Source organism: Prinia subflava, chromosome 2, assembly GCF_021018805.1.
Source record: "Prinia subflava isolate CZ2003 ecotype Zambia chromosome 2, Cam_Psub_1.2, whole genome shotgun sequence".
NCBI lineage: Eukaryota > Metazoa > Chordata > Aves > Passeriformes > Cisticolidae > Prinia > Prinia subflava.
In genome coordinates this window covers 37,090,820-37,107,415 of record NC_086248.1, presented here as the reverse complement: position 1 = coordinate 37,107,415, position 16,596 = coordinate 37,090,820, and the positions used below count along the sequence as shown (strand labels likewise).

Genomic DNA, 16,596 nt, shown 5'->3' with positions numbered 1-16,596 from the left:
ACCCTTGTCTACATCATCCCTAGTCCCTCGATTCAAAAATTGGTGTGTCCCATTTTTGACCACTGTAAGCACTTCTGGCCCAGTTTCAAAAACCTTCCAATTCTTGAAACCAGGCCAGAAGTGCTTACAGTGGTCAAAAATGAGGCACACCAAAGGCATAAAATGCAAAATGGTGCCTTCTACTTATTCTGAATGATGGAGGATCTGACCTGCAGAGCTTTGTGTTTATATGCCAGTGAACTGAAGCAGCCATGTACATCCAAGCCAGTCACCTTAACCTCCTTTTAGGCATCAGTTATCTGATTTAAATTTTCACCTATTTTAAGATTAAACGAACAGTACCTTCTAGGTGTCTGTTCCTTCCTGCTGTCTGTAAACATAGATTACATAGATAAGGTAGTTACAGATGCCTGAACTATAGCCATCTGTGTTCTGCTGACCCTAAGAAGCTCTTCTGGTGTACCTTTGATTTCCACAGCTACTCCCTGCCTCCTTGCACTGTGATATGAGGAGAAGCAATCTAAGGGATGGGGTCCTGAACCATCCTGAAGTGAATGAAAACTTGCTTTGATCCAGGCAGGTGTTAGAGAAAAATGGGAGATGTTCATCTAGGCTACAGGTTTTCTGGGCAGGTTTGGTTAAAAGGCAGGGAAAACAAACAAACCAACCCTGGCATTTGAAGCATTACATTTGCAGAGTGATGTGAATGAGAATATAAACTAGTGATAAAGGAATACTGAAATATGATCTAATGAAGGCTGCAAATAAGAAAAGGGAAAGGGGAAAAGACAGATAAATAACATTTTCTTTTGCTTTTCCCTTTCCTGGAGAGTATGTTTTTTGTTTCAGGAATATGACTAGTTTACAATAAGGTGTAGGAAGTGACAGAGAGAAGAAAAGGTTGAGTGCTAACTGCTATACCACCTATTATGTTCTATTCACTATTGCAAGGGTGATTCTTCCTGCTTTAGTTTACGTGCATAAATTTGGCACTACTCAAGAAAATAATTTTTAGGGTTAGTTTAAAAAGAAAAGAAGAAAGAATTAGTACATGAAAAGATAAAAAACAACCACTACACTCCAGTCCAGTCTTGTTTAAGCATCCTTTAAGCTTGAACAGTGAATTAACCTCTTGAAAGACACTTCATGTGTGATTCATTAGGCACCTTGCTTTGGTTTCAGTGAACTTGCCTGTGAGGGAGCACATTATAATCCACTTTGGAACACAGAGTTAGTCACAACCTCTATGGAGACACAAGCATCCCTTAATAATATTTACTTACTGGCTTATTTATTTGCAGTTCTCAAGGTAGTATACTAATAAGCTCCCAGGAGCCCTGCCTGCCCTGCCTATTGCTCCTGAAAAACCTGTAGCACTCCATCCCAGCATTCCAGTCACAGGACTTATTCCACCAAGTGATATCACTAATACCAGTGATACCATAGCTCAGGGAACTGACAAATGCTTCCACATCATCCTCCTTGTCCCTCAAATGCACTTCTAAAAATTCGTGTCATGCCGGTATCACTGCTTTTTCCCATCTTTTTGAGTGATGAATAAATATTTTAGGGAGTCTCCTCTTCAAACTGTAGCAAAGCTGATGTGGACAGTATATAATTATTGTGGAAGGACTGAGTGATTGCTATCAATCTGTCCTTCAGTCTATAAACAATTAGAGCAGTGAGTGAAGCTGCTGAATCTACTAATCATATGCTAAATATTCACATTTTTTCTTCTCTTGTTTTCATGAGATTTTCCCCCCGACTTGTTACCTGAAATCAATAGGGTTTTTTCCACTGACAATTGAAAATACTCCCTGAAATGCCCTGAGTTGCTATGCAGAAATTTCTTGCTATAGAGAAAGAAAAGAAACACTGAGCTGAATAAATAAGCTCATTTTGTTCAGACAAGAAACAAAGTGCACTTTTTCTTTCCCTAAACAAAGCATTTTTAAGAGCAGGATAGAGGATGCCTAAATCAATAACCATTAAGAAGCACAAAGCTGCTAAAAGAATATATCTTTGGAGAAAGAAATTATCAGGCTCAGCACAGAAATTACTGGGTGAAATTCTATTTATGCAGGAGGGATCTAAATTAGATGATCCTAAAAGACCTTTTTGGCATTGCAGTCTGAAAAACTATGAAGCATAGTTTTGAAACATGAGAATAAAATAAATATTGCTTATCCCTGTCATAGCTTTTACAGAAGGCCTCCCCAGTGACAAAAATACTTCACTCATTTGCTTACTGCATTGAATTTATTGTTTTTCTACATATAGTTTATTAGATTAAGTTATTCAAATTGTCAAAATCATGTTTTTGATGAGGTAAATTCCAAGTCCTTCTCTTCTTTTCAAAGTGAAACATAGAAGAGTGTAAGCACAACAGCCACACCACCGACAACTCTATCAAGAGCCTGAGACAAAGAGGTTATAGGGGCAGGACAGGTAAATAACACTACAGGAGTAAAGGATGTTCAATAGACATCAGAGTAACCCCAAGAGCCTGGAAGCTTCTTCACAGGAAAAGCAGGGCCACAATCAACTGATAGTGCCCAAAGCCCAGGAGGCAATAATCTGATCCTACAGATGCCCTTGGGAGTTTTGCTGTTCACTGAGGTGAGCTTTATACTATTAAATACTGAGTAACTACTTTGATTGCCACAGGAAAAGTGTTAAAACATGGAGCTAGATCCTGCCTGGGTCAACACTAAAAGACTTATATAGTCAAGAAAACATGCAGTCTCAAACATCTGGAAATCTGACTCTCTGTCCATTAATGACTGGATTTCCAAGGTCTTCATAAAAATCCTGTTTTTCTGTGAAAGATGGAAGGACCATTCCTTGCTATCCCTCCGTGGTAAGGTAGCATTTCTCCTTCTACCTGATGTGGGTGCTCTAGAGCTGCTACAAGAAAATGGGCTACGACATCTTACAGCCTGGGCTGTAGAAGAAGGTAAAACACAAATGGTCTCTGTGGTGGCTGTGAACAGTTCATTCCTCCCCCTGTTCCCACCCTAGTGGGTTACCCTGCACTTGCCTCTAGAGCTAAGCAAGTACTTGCAGGCCTACCTCAGGAAAGGTCATTTCACTTCCTAAGGACAATCCCCAGAGTATGCACAAACACTCCACACTTCCACTGGAGCAGTTCAGGAGAGTTAGGTTTTCCAGGAAACGCTCTCAGTGCTGATCTTCTATGTAGCTGACCAAGCAACAGGAGACTTATATCAATGTAGAGATATCAGTTTAGCTTCTCTAAGTGCCTCTGCATCTTAGGGTTAAGAGCAGTATGACATAAGCCTCACATTTCTTCTTAAATTCCATAAAGGATATCTAAATACGTGTAATCCCTCCAGAACATGATGACACAAAAGATATTGCTGTGCTCAGGGTCTAAGAATGCATTGCTTCTCTCACTGCTAATACATCAAAATCTTTAGAAATAAACACCCACACTTTGGGGGTTTTTCCCTTCTTGTTTTAGGCAATGTTACTTGCAAAACACAAACCGTGTATTGATCATCAGGATGGGGGAGTGCACCGTTCTGGGACATAGCATTTTTATGCCATAAATTGCATTCCAAATCAAATGAAGATTGATATTTCCTCACACGTAAGAGCACTGTGATGTGAATGAGTTCATCAGAGATGAGGGCTTGTTCAAGAACTTGAAGGAATAATTTTTAGTGTAAAATTGACTATTGGAATTTCATTAAGCTCAAAATTAACACAATTTATTTCCAAATAGTATCAATCATAGTTACTATAGTTCTGCTTCTGACTGCTCTGATACTTTCATCATCCATTTGGAACCTAAATAGAAGCTTAACATGCTCACAATTGCTTGTTGTCAATTGACAAAGTTATTACTGAAACAAAAGAAAAATTAAGTTGCATCTTGAAATGATAAAAACAATACAGTCAATATTTCAGCCATGGTTAAAAAATCTGATTACATAAAGATATATTATCAGAATGGAAGTAGAAGCATGGGGAGACAAACAGCAACTAATCCCTCTGTGAAGCAACTTCAATAAACTTCACTGTAGTTATAACACTGCAAGGATTAGCCCACAAACTTTGAATTAAAGTATGAACCATGCTCTGACAACATTATTGTAATTTTTTTCATTTTAATCCTTGATGAGAGAAAGAAATTGTACAGACTCCAGGAGCACAAAAATAATTGTTACATTTATTTTTCTCCAATTATGGATTATGGGGACTGCTTCTTAGCCATCTCTTTGGTCTTATGAAGGTTTTATAACAAGGCTTTTGAATAAAACAAGTGTTTTCAATAGCACCAGTAAAATAATCACATACTTTTGTAAAGGAGGAATTTTCATTTTGCTTTGATTCATGTTACAACTTATGGGCAATCAACCCTCTATTTGTTCAGATAACTTAATCCTCACTTATGTTCTTAATTTAAGTGAATACAAAGAAAAAACCTCCTAGGAGTGGTCTTTACTATTTCCATTTCTCCCTATAGCATTGTTGGAAAGAGGACATACTTTTAAAGGAATGAAGTCTTAAACAGAGAAGAAATGCAAATACTGTTTTATACTCTGCTCAGCCTGAACTACTCTCAGGGGTCCGGGCTAGAAAAATATCTCCTTTACATCTCAGTGTAGGCTGAGACAGTAAACCCTGAACCCAATCACAAGTTTTCATATGTCAGCTGACCTCTTGGCCAGGTCAGCAGGAAGGGATTGCTAAGGGTTTCAACATCCATTTGCTTTACATTTGATGCCAACTCCAGAAAAGCAGAAAAATTAGTAGTTCACAAATTTTCCTAAGGAATGTTGCTGATTCTCTGCCTGATCTAATACACTATTCTGCATGAAGATTCTATACCCACATACAGATAAAAACAGGAATCAAAATGTAAAACTGGCCAAGATTACATAATTTATTCATTAATTACAAGATTATTCATAAATCATAGATGATAACATATATGATATGATGAGTTAATCTGACTTTTCCCCACACAAATTTAACAACAGATCCTTATACCAAGTCTATAATGTCTCAGTGTTAGCCTGTATCTGAGAAAAATATTAACTATTTATTCAAAAAATCAGGCAATTGAAAAGCTCATATTCCAAGTTAAGTAGATTTGTGGATTAATCACCTTCAATACTAAAACCACACATCTTGTTTTTTAGTCTTATCTTCTGCCTATTGGATCCCATTATGCCTTTCTACAGCATTAAAGACCTATCTCTATGAATATCTTCCTTACATAAGTGTAAATAATAATCAATTCACTCTAAATATCCTCTTTGGAGAATCAGAATACAAGTAGTTTTTACATCTCTAAATTTATGGTATATTTACAGACTTGAAACTTTTTTGTTAAATCTTGGTGAAAGGTTTGTGACAAGGGCCCTAAGATTTCCCTGGTTTTCAGTGTCCTTAAAGATATTCTGGCCTGATTTATTAGTAGTCCCATAAATACCTCTCCAACCCTGAAGAATGCGGGACACCAGTTTCCTGTTCATACTTGATATTTCTTCCTTTCACACCTAAACATTGTGTTTGCCCTCTGTCCTTAGCTCTTTCCAGTGAGTTCTCTATTCAATGTCTAAGCATACCATTACCCTTTTTTCAGCCACACACCTTTTAGCATATAGCACTTGATTTTTATTTTTTTTTAACCACAATTGGCCCAATTTTGCTAACATGAGTTGTTCTGATGAAACTCCACTATGGAAAAGGCACAACTCAAAGGGCCAGATCCCAACCAGCATCAATGCACACAACTCCCCTTGCCAACTCATCCTGTGACATCAGCTGACACAAATGAAAAATCTGGCCTCATGCATTCAACACAAGACATCCTTCAAGCCATTTCTCCCACAATCCTTCACATCATTTTCTACCAGATAGGGCAGAAAGAGGGCAAGGGTTCCACTGGTTTTCCCCAAATACATCTGGAATGTAGGTAGATGATCTGCTTGTCATGGTGACAATAATTATGGAGACCTGACCTGCTGACATGGAGGCTCAGTGAATTGCTGGGAAAGAAGGATACTGCAGATTTTTGTCCTTCTTAGAGGAGCAAAACATTGACTCTGCCTAGCGTTTCATCCATCATGAATAAAAAATCCTAAGAAAAAAATAATCTAAACTTATGTAATACTTATATTTGTGCACCCCAGTGCACAATGACAGGTTTTCTTTTTTTATTCTGATAGTTACTTTAAGTTCTAACAAAAACACATTTTTGTAACATGTCCTTTTCTAACCTGATAAGTTTTTCAGCTCTAGGTCATCAGCTGGGACTAAAGAGGGACAAAGCAGGATTTTAATGTGAAACCAGAGACAGCAATGAGAAGCAAGACACTTGAGAAGTCTGCCAATGTTCATGCCATAGAAAATAATGGACCTACATTTAAAAATTATAGGTCTATTAAAGCACGGAGATATTGCACTAAAGGTGTTAAAATAACCAATTAAACATGCAGTTTTACTCCTGCAAAAATACAGAACATTTCTGTGGAAAAAAATACCACTGTCAAGAATTCACCATGACTGCTAGAAATCAAAATAAATAAATAGATTTAATTGGAAAAAGAATATTTGAAACCACAGTGCAGTTTTGTGGGCAAAGCAAATCTGTTAGCCAGTCTTTTAATAAGTCCACACTGTACTGGATTCAATTTAGCTTTTCTGTGAACATGGACATAACCTGTTAATAATTTAACACACCTCTGGTAAAGCAGGAATGCAGTAAATAAAAGGTAAACTAATAAAACAAAAGCAGGGCTTTGTTTTTGCAACTAGATTGTAAATTAATGGCAAAGATTGCTATCACAGCACAAATTCTGAAAATGATATACACACAGAAATCATGACATCAAAAATTTATGATTCCAAGAGAGGTATTAGCTTTAACGTGTAGCATAATGCAAATGACATGCTTTTCTTCTGGAATGGTTTTTATGTAAAGTGTGTGCTCTCAGTCCAGCTCAGCAGCACTGCTGTAGGAATTTCATTTTATGAAATTCTTCACTGCATTTCACTACAACTCTTTCTCTACATTTATTTTTTTCTCTAGACAGAAGCCGTGTATATTTGATATATGTTCTGAACAAATGATTGAGGAACATGAATACAAGGTCCAACAGAGTTCTCATACACTCTGTTGTAAGTATTGTATGTTAGTGCAATAAAATTTAGTGTATTTATTTGAATGAAGAATGAGTGATAGCTCATAATTGCACCAGGGGTGGAAATGCACTTTGCATTGGTTCATGTACCTTGGTGCATCACACTGGCTGATTATTCCAAGCTTTGCATTGAGTGAAGGTGATGGAGGCGATGAAGGCTCCAGCCCACAGAGGCAAGAACAGCCAGGGGCAGCCGCTGCTCTCCTAAATTTCTGTCTGAGCAGGCTAACCCAGGCCACAACACCTGCACTGGATACCTTTGCTGCATTGGCAAGAGCAGTGTAGCCCTGTTGGGCTGACACCAGCTGCTGAGGGATACACAATGTGTCTGCTGAGGCTGACTGAGCTGCAGGCAGCTCTGCACACCTTCCCTTCCAAAGGCTCCTGTGGGGCTCACCCTGAAGGCAGCAGGACACCAAATCTGCTCCCTCCTAACCCCTCAGGGCACCAAGCCTCCCCTGAGTCAGCCCAACAAGCCTAGACACTGACTGGCCCCTTTCCTGGAGATAGGACAGCCTCCCTGGGCTTCATCAGTTCCCAGCATTCAGTGCCCAGACAGCCTGGGCACCCTCTTCACCTGAAGTTCCCCTCACATTATTTCCTTTGCCGTTCAATCCCACTCTTCTCTGTCTAGAAGCAGCTTACAGGCCCAGGGAGATTCCAGCTGCCAGCACATTTCTGGCTGTATTTGTCACACTCCGCAGCACTGTGGGTCTGCAGGCAGACCCTTTTTGAACAACCCCGGAGGCCAGTGCTGCTCTAGCTCAGAGGAAAGGCAGTCTGAGGAGCACAGCCATCCTCTATGGGATAATTCCCCTATTTGTCAAGCTCTCATTACCTTCCTTCCATAAATCTTTCCGGTTTCCTTTCCAAACACGGTGGAAACTTAAACTGGGCCTGCCTCCACTGTTAAACTTCTATTGAAGGCAAAACTTTGAGTTTATTATATTCTGCCACTTGAGGAAAGCAGAGATTTGAATACTAAATAGAGCTCCATAATCCATAGCCACGTAATTGTGTGTTACGCCAGTAACTTCTGTTAACAACGGAATTCAGGCAGAGGCACCAAGCTGACATGGAGACAGAGGCTGCTGCTGGGAAAATTGGGGGGAAAAGGATGTTTAGGAGGAAAGGGGGAGGGAGGAGAGAGGAATATCACTGAGAAATATGTGAGTCCTGGAAAAGCAGTAACAGAGAGCTCCTGGGAAAGTAAGAGGCGAAGACAGACTAGTCAAGGAGGCTTTGTGGCAATATTGTGATGGGATTCCAGGAAGAGCCTGCTGGAGTAGGTGGCCTGTGGCACCCAGAGAGACCTCACTAGGAAAACACAAAGATTGGAGCACTGTTTTGGTAGTGTGTTCCCCTGAAAAATCTTACCTACACTCAGAGGGAATCTGTGAAGTTGAAAAAATCACTCAAGTGTATCATATCTTTTTTGCATGATGCATATTTCTAGCAAATGTGGAAGAGTTTTAGACAGCTGGTAGTGGAGGGGCACATGGCAGGAGAAAGGGAGATGAAGTCTTTGGTGAGGAGCTTGAACAGAGGTAGAAAGGAATAAGCTTGAGAGCTGCTGCCTTCTGACCTGTCCAGCATGGAGTACTCACAAAGGGCTGTGATGTGCTCATTTACATCAGGATGCCATAGGAAGATGATGGAGCCAGATGTGAAGACCTAGCAGAAAAGGCAGGGGTTTGTTGCAGATTTGTGAGCCTTGCCAGGCATTTGTGCTGAGCTTTGCTACAGGGTTGCAGATTCTGTGTTTTCCATATGGTGATAAGCTCACACAAGCAGCAGTGAAGGCACTGGAATATGTCTGCTTTTCTTATTTCCTTTATATTATATGTCCCTTCTCATTAAACATGAAAGGATCACATTTCCAGTTTAGGATGCATGAGTGAGAACAAGGACAGAAAGATAAGAGAATTGTGCAAAGCCTCATCTCTCTGCTTTTTATTACCCTTGTCATCTATCAAGAGACTGCTTCTCTTGTTTTTGCTTTTTTGTTGTTGTTTTTTTCCTCCAGCATATTTGTAAATGTTATTTACTTATTGTCACTAGCTCCTCCGGGCTGTCTACTTTAATTTTATATCACAAATTGTGACCGGCAGCATTTTGTTGCTGCTGCTTTCTTTATTAATTTGTATCTTACCACTACAGCAACAATAAACAGTCTTCAACCCTCACATAATTTTTGCTCTACTTTGGATCAAAATCTCACAGGAATATTGACAGAATTCCAAGCCTAGCAGGGCTGGGAAGGTACTGTGGATATTGCTATGGCATACCCACACTTCTGATTCAAGTCCTGGGCCCTTCTACACAGAGGAAAAGATTATGCAACAGTATCATTATCAGCACTATCACATTTCTTTTCTCATGACTAAGCCTCAGCATCGGCATATTCTGAAAAATTTTACTAGCATTTAGAGCTTCCATAGTTCAAGTACATAATATAGACCTAAAAATAACGCTTTACCCTTTAAGCATTTTGGACAGAAAATTTTTCTGAGTCTTGAGCAGTTCAGAAAAATCTTTCTTCAGCCAATTTACCATGCAGGGTTTATGCCATCAGAATTATCATTCTACTCAAGTGACTGGCCTGGCCAAGTTTCTCTTGAGTCAACATGTCCATGTTTATGTACCACTGAATTGACTATCTTTTATCTGTGAATACAGTAATGGGATTAGAGGCCTGACTCTTTCCCTGTTTAATACTCTGTTTCTGACAGTATTCATTCCTAATTCTCTTAATTTGGACCATCACATTATCTACAACCAGCCTGTAAACCTGAATGTGATGGTCTGATTATTAAAAATAATTGAATTCATCTTCTCTTTCCACACTTGATCTTCTTTAAATACTCATGTTTTGCCAGAAATAAAATTTGTATAAGCAATTCTTAGTCCTGTTTTTGTGCAGTAGTGCTAATAAAAGCAATAAAATACATACTTCTTGTCATGAAAAACTTGTTTGTGTGTGCAGAGTAACTATTTATATTATGGGATGCTTATTAGTAATAAACTAGTACTAGTAATAATGAAGAAGCTATATTCTATGAAGGGAAGTTCTCCAGACACATTTGGCTACAGGGACCCCCAGAAGGCACACAGTATTGCAGCAGGTCCGGATTTATATTTTTTTTTACTAACATAAATTGAAACGACAGCCTCTACAGTACAATATATTACATTAAAACATAAAACAGATATAACTGAGGGGAATAAGAGGAAGCAAAAAAGGTCAGAAATCTGTGATATTAACCCAAAAGAATTAACTTGTTTTCAAAATGTGTTTAATTGCTATAGGCTTGAGTTACAGTGTTTTAAAGCACTACTCTTATTCTTAAAGGTATTAGTCAGGGTACAGGAGCTGCGAGATAAAAATAAGATTGGATAAATGTGCCTGTGGCTCAGATCAACACCCGTTAAGCAAAAATCTGCCTGTCATTATGCCTGCTTTGTATGCCATCACTGTTGATCCCTGAGTGCAAGGATTCATGGCATTATCACAGCTTCCTTCTCTAGACCTAAATGCTGGCTTCACCGCCATTTGTTTTTTTATTATTATATAGTAGGAAAATTGAAAGACTCACACTGCCCACACACATTGGCTGATGCATTTGTACTCAGCAGTCAGAGCCAAAGGTTGTCTAAATGATACACAGAGTGATGCTTTGAAAATTCACGATAAAATGAGATCTCCCTCTCATTTCTAAATTACCGCTCTTCCTACTTGCAAATGTGTATGAGGCATCCTCACTAGGAAACAAGCTTTTTTGCTATGCCAGGGCTGACCATTCAAATAAGGACTTTTTTTTACCGTCACATCAATTTAAAAAGAAAAAACCCTCTCTATAGGATTTGTTGCACTTGAAATATATAGTGAAAACATCATAAAAGACTATTAATGACTATTAATTCTTAGGGGTTTTAAAGTAATTTCTGTAAAAAAGTATTACATTTTTATTGAACTTGTTCAAGATTTTTAATAGATTTAAGGCTAGAAGGGACTATGGAGTCATTTATTCTGACCTCCTGTATTACTGATAAAATGGCATCCAGTTAGTCCTGTCTTGAGTCCATTGCATTTGTCTGAGTCACACACACCTTTCAGTTTCAGCTCATTCATTCTGAGGGATCCCTGGGTGGAATTGCCTTTTCAAAATGTGGATGGAAGTCACATTTGAATTGGAAAGAAAGGAGTCCTGTTGCTGCTTTTTTCTAGAGAAAAAAAGAACAGAAATTATGAGAAATACAATTCCTGTAAAGCATTTGAAAACAAGGAAATATTGATTACGAGGATTCCTCTTAGCAAGTAAAGCTATAAATTGTTATCTGCTGTCCCCTAACCCTTAATAGTCTGTCCCGTGGCCTGAACTAATTATAGTGATCTAATTAGGTCACAATTTTTGAAACTAGCAAGTCATAAGACCTCTGGTATTTTTGAGGTGTCTCCTCTGGTATGAAACAAATTGCATCCCACAAGTGCCTAGTTTTCTTCATTAATTAATGAAGAAAGACAATTAGCTCAGTTACAGACAGCTGTGCTTGGGCAGATGAGTCTTATTCACAATGACTTGGTATTTAGCAGTCAAAAGGAACAAAAATTAGAAGATCATTATGTAGCATTGCTCTGCTTCACATAAAGCTCAGGGGATCTTCAATACAGTGAATACGAGAACTTGGGATAAACTGCAAATTTAACCTATTAAAAGGTCTGACAGATATTGCTGTCCTGCCTAGAAGAAAAAGTCATGAGAAACAGACTAAAATGGTTCTTATTCAGGGTTAGAAGCACCTAACAAGTACCAATGAGAAAAATGCTTAACCTTCAACCAAATTCTTAAAAGACAGGGCTCTGCAGGAAATAATTCTCTCTCAAGACTTTGTTAGCATCTATGTGCAGCCATGAAATGGTTGGACCAGACAATAGGGGCAATAATCCAGCAGTGACACACAGCACAGTGCAGCCTTCACTATCCACCACTCCTGCCCAAATCCTGGCTGCACCTTCGTGGTGGCTGAGCCCGCTGACAGCAACCCCAAACTGGTACTGGGTCACACACCATCGTAAAGTGGAAAAGCTTCCACCAGTGGCCATACCTCTGCTATTGTTCAGGGAAATGCTGGGGAATGGGGGAAGGAAATTACACTGGCCTCTCATCCCCACAAGCCAAAAACAGTTTGTATTTGAAGAGTGACTGGACAACCTGAAACCTGTGAGACACAGAGGATTTTGTTGGAGGCTCTGCAGCAGACTTCAGAAAGTTTTTGTTACTGTGGAATAACCATTCTTTGACACTGCATGCCCACAGTATTTAGTTTAGGTTTGGATTTCTCAATCACACCGAGCTCCCAAGGAGCCATGTCTATCGATAACGCTTTCTTTTATCTCTGATTGGTTAAAAAACTCCACCCTAAGTAAGTCCAGCTCAGTTATATATGCCATCATCAACTCCCATCTGGATTTTACCCGGTGCATTTTATTTGAACATGAAGTAATCAGACCTTCAGAGATACCTACTAGCTGATTACAGTGAACAAATTATATTACTTTCTCCACTGACTCCACAAAATATTGAATTAAGCTCAAGATTGCAGTGTTTATATTCAAAGTACTCCTGGGACCTCACAAAGCTCTGTCACAATGAAGCTTTATGGTGTAAGAAGAAAAGTTATTTGCCTGAAAAAGAACTGCTTTGTGGTCTAATTTGCAGCTCCTGAATTCCACTAAGCATCCCACTACTTCCTCCAAAGTGTATTTTACACTTAAAAACAACAACAACAACAACAAACAAACAAACAAACAAAAAAAACAAAAAAAAACACCCTACAAAAAACAAAGCTCATGAACATTCACCCCTTTTTCCCAGGGGTGAACTGGCAGAAAAAATGTTATTTGTGGCAGTAAATACTTCAGGATTTTGATGACAGTAAAACTGCTACCACAGTGAACACATTCTAAATGTTGCCCTCTCTGACAAAAGTTGTCATCTTCAGATGGATTAATAATCGTAGAAATTACAGTAATTCTTCTTCATTTGCTATTTATTATTCAGCTACTCTTTTCCTGACTTTTATTGCAGTTGGAGCTCTGGAATGGACCAGAGAAAGTATATATGCAAATAATCTATTCATAATGAAATAAAATGGCAATACATACTGTGAATAACTTCCTTCTATCAGAAGTCACAATTTCTCAGGCAGACACAGGAAGGACAGATTTTCCCCAGTTTACTTATGCTTAGGAAAGGTTCACTTGTCCCCTTTCTCCACCAGACAGCTCCTGAGGTTTATTACTAACCAGAAGATTATATCAGTAATAATATTATTTTCCTACAAGGTAGTGCCCACCAGGAATAAAAGATTAAATCGTGTTTGAGTTTAGACAACTGTTAGCACACACCACAAGAATTCATTCCTGCCAGTTTTAATGATTCTGTCTGAGTGTTTACAGAGCCTGTTTCACAAAATTGCTAACTTACTTTGCAAACCTTTTGCACATAAGAAACTGGGGAAGGGAGGAAAGAGAGAGAAAGAGGAAAAAAAACCAATTTTCCACACAGAGAACAAGGATCCAAATTTTTGTTCTCTATAAGTGAAATACTGGAACTAGTTGCGCATGGAGTTTTGGGGGAATTTGCAAGGATTATCTCCCCCAAAACAGATTCTGTGCTTTCCTCTTGTTTTTCAATCACCTTTAGGAGAATGTTAGCTCCAAAGGCTGGATTTCAAATTGTCCAGTGTTAAGGGGGAAGGCAAAGTGACTCTCTGATGGGGACGACTGTAAGAGGGGACCTGGCAGCCATCAGAGCACAACAGCCATTAACAGCTCTTCCCGAAGAGCAAAGGCAGGGGAACAGCAAGTATTGCTCCTGAAACCAAATTTATCAATGTCAGTGTCGTCCTTGCTAGCTCAGATGCACAGCTTTCAGCCAGCATATTTATTATTAATTATTATTAAATTTATTTATTTAAGTGTGCTTTGCATAGATAGACACATTGTCAGTCACCAAGGACTTAATATCTAAATTAGTTAGGACAAACAAACACGAGATGAAACAACACTGTAACAAAGAGCATGTGAGGGGATTACTAATGAAGAGAGAAAGCGAGAAGTAATTATTTGAAGTGGTGAGTTGAGTCTTTGAAGAAGAACCCACAGATTTTAAAACCAGGGATTATGATCATTAAAATAATCATATGATGCCATAAACAATCTGTAATGTCAAAACGGACATTCACTCAAACATTTCAACCTAGGTCTTGAACCCACCTCACAGGAGCAATTCTATTCCATGTGTATTCACCTCTTTCTGGGATTATTTCACTTCCTGAAGAATAGAAAAAAAATACTCAGAAGATGACGACAAAAAGGTTTTCCCGATAGTGGAAAAATAATCCAAATTCTAAAGAACAACAAGAAGAAAAAAAGAAGGCAAGGGAATAAATGGAGCAAGTGGATTTAGAGGGAACCAGAGTATGCCTGCTCAGGTGAGAAACACACAGAGTGATCATAGGGTAATTAGCCTTACAGGGTTTTAAAGAGCTAACTATTAAAAGAGATGGAGGTAGAAAGACAGTGCAGAATTAATATGTTCAGATCAGCTGAGAAGGACAATAACTGTATCAGCAAAGCACCACTAGATAAAACAACAAGGAATGAATAGGGCATGAAGGCCAAATGAGATCTAAAATGTCTTTGGCTCCTTAATAAAGAGAGGCTTTTATCTGAGGTCTTTTCCATTTCCAGATAGAACAGACCAGCAATTTCTATCATTTATTAGATAAACCAGAATCCATTCTTCAGTGGGTGACTAGATATATATTTGAATTCTTCCAAAAAATGATAAAAGCAGAAGAGGAAAGTACAAGGACTCCCAAGCTTTGAAGGTCAGCTACTTCACCCTTGAGCATCCTGTAGACTTGGTTAAAGCAACTGACAAAGAAATTATGGGAGCATAAGAGACTTTCCACAGGTCATTTTATTGGATCTACTCCCTCTTAAGTGCATTATCAAAAGATTTCTTTTCATCTTGATCCTGCTGTCCCCTTTGGTGGTAATCTCCAATTGACAACCCTTCAATTTCTTTCCATAATATGAAAGCTGTGCTTTAGTAGAGGTTCTCTAAAGCCCAAAATGGCTCATAAAACATGGGGTTTCTGGTTGCTTTGCATCAGAGTCTGCAGATGTTTCAGAGTGCATGTGAGCTGCGTCTGGCTTGTGCAGGTGTGAGTCCTGCTTAATAGTTTTCTTAGGCTTCAGAAATGGACCATTTAGGAATAGAAACCAAAACTGGAAGCCAGAGGGCAAATATTTTCAACGTCTGCTACCCTTTGTGTGATATTCCTCTGCTTGCAGAGGCAGGATTCTTAAAATTATTTTGTATGGCTTTGATTCAATCTCTGAAGTGCATTTCTATAACAAAGAAATACTGTTACTGGGATCTAGTGTCATGGGAAACAAGATTCTCCGATTATAGGGCATAGGCACACCTCCCTTTCCTGCTTGTAGCTATGTAGCTCACTTTCCCCCCTGCAAAGATGACTTGTGGCACTGGCAGCAAATTCTGACATAGAAAAATGATGTCGGAGAAGCATTTAATCTCTTTTCACCTGTTCTTTATGAACTCTAAGTCCCGGAAACAAGAACCATGCCCATGTTATTAAATATCCCCACCAGCAATTCTATCTACGTACTACCGGCAAACCACTTCAGTGTGATTCCTTCGAGCATATTTCTCCCATCCTGCAGTCTCAAGAGCCTGGCTAAGACACATGCTTATTCTTGTTAGATCTCGTTCAAGCACATTTGAGACATTGCTACCAGGTCCAGAACACTTTTCCCAGGGCACTGGATATATTTTTCTCTCATGAAGAATTAATATTATTATCTCCATCAAGAAAAAAATGGAAATCTAAAAAAAGCCCACAGAAAGCATTATTTTAAGCATGCACATTTGCAGGAAAGTCCCAGAAATCAGGGAACATCTTTGTGATAAGAGAAAATAGTAGGAAGAAAGAAGCCATTATCAACAATAATAGATGGAGATTGTTCAAAAGTAGAGCCAAAAGCTGAAAATGCTGACAGGTCATTTTCCAGGTAGGGTGTACAGACATGTAATAGACCACAGCTTTATGCTTTTAGAAGATACAATCATACAGAAATTCTTTGCTTGGGATCTGATGCCTAAAGAAAGGGTGCCCATTTGTAAATGTACAGAATGTCTGAGCAGAAGTGCCTTGTGTGCCTCTTCCTATCCTGCTCTCATGTTACCTCTGGCACAATAATATGACCGTAGTATTGGCAACAGATCCCACGGATCTGCTTTGCAAGCACTACTTGCCAGGAGACCAAGGTCCTTTCAGTTCTTTTAGCCCCTATCTTGTGTTTCCAAGCCTCCCACATCCTCAT

The 16,596-nt window shown here is 38.9% G+C and overlaps 1 long non-coding RNA gene across 1 annotated transcript in view; it reads right to left on the bottom strand.

Annotated features, from left to right (window-relative positions):
* LOC134546672 (uncharacterized) overlaps nucleotides 1-16,596 on the bottom strand; it is a 46,846-nt gene that overhangs the window by 29,411 nt on the left and 839 nt on the right. The window contains exons 2-3 of the long non-coding RNA XR_010079242.1: nucleotides 14,458-14,515; nucleotides 11,289-11,402 (exon numbers count right to left, since the gene is read on the bottom strand). This is a non-coding gene — a long non-coding RNA (uncharacterized LOC134546672). The remainder of the gene's footprint in view (nucleotides 1-11,288; nucleotides 11,403-14,457; nucleotides 14,516-16,596) is intronic.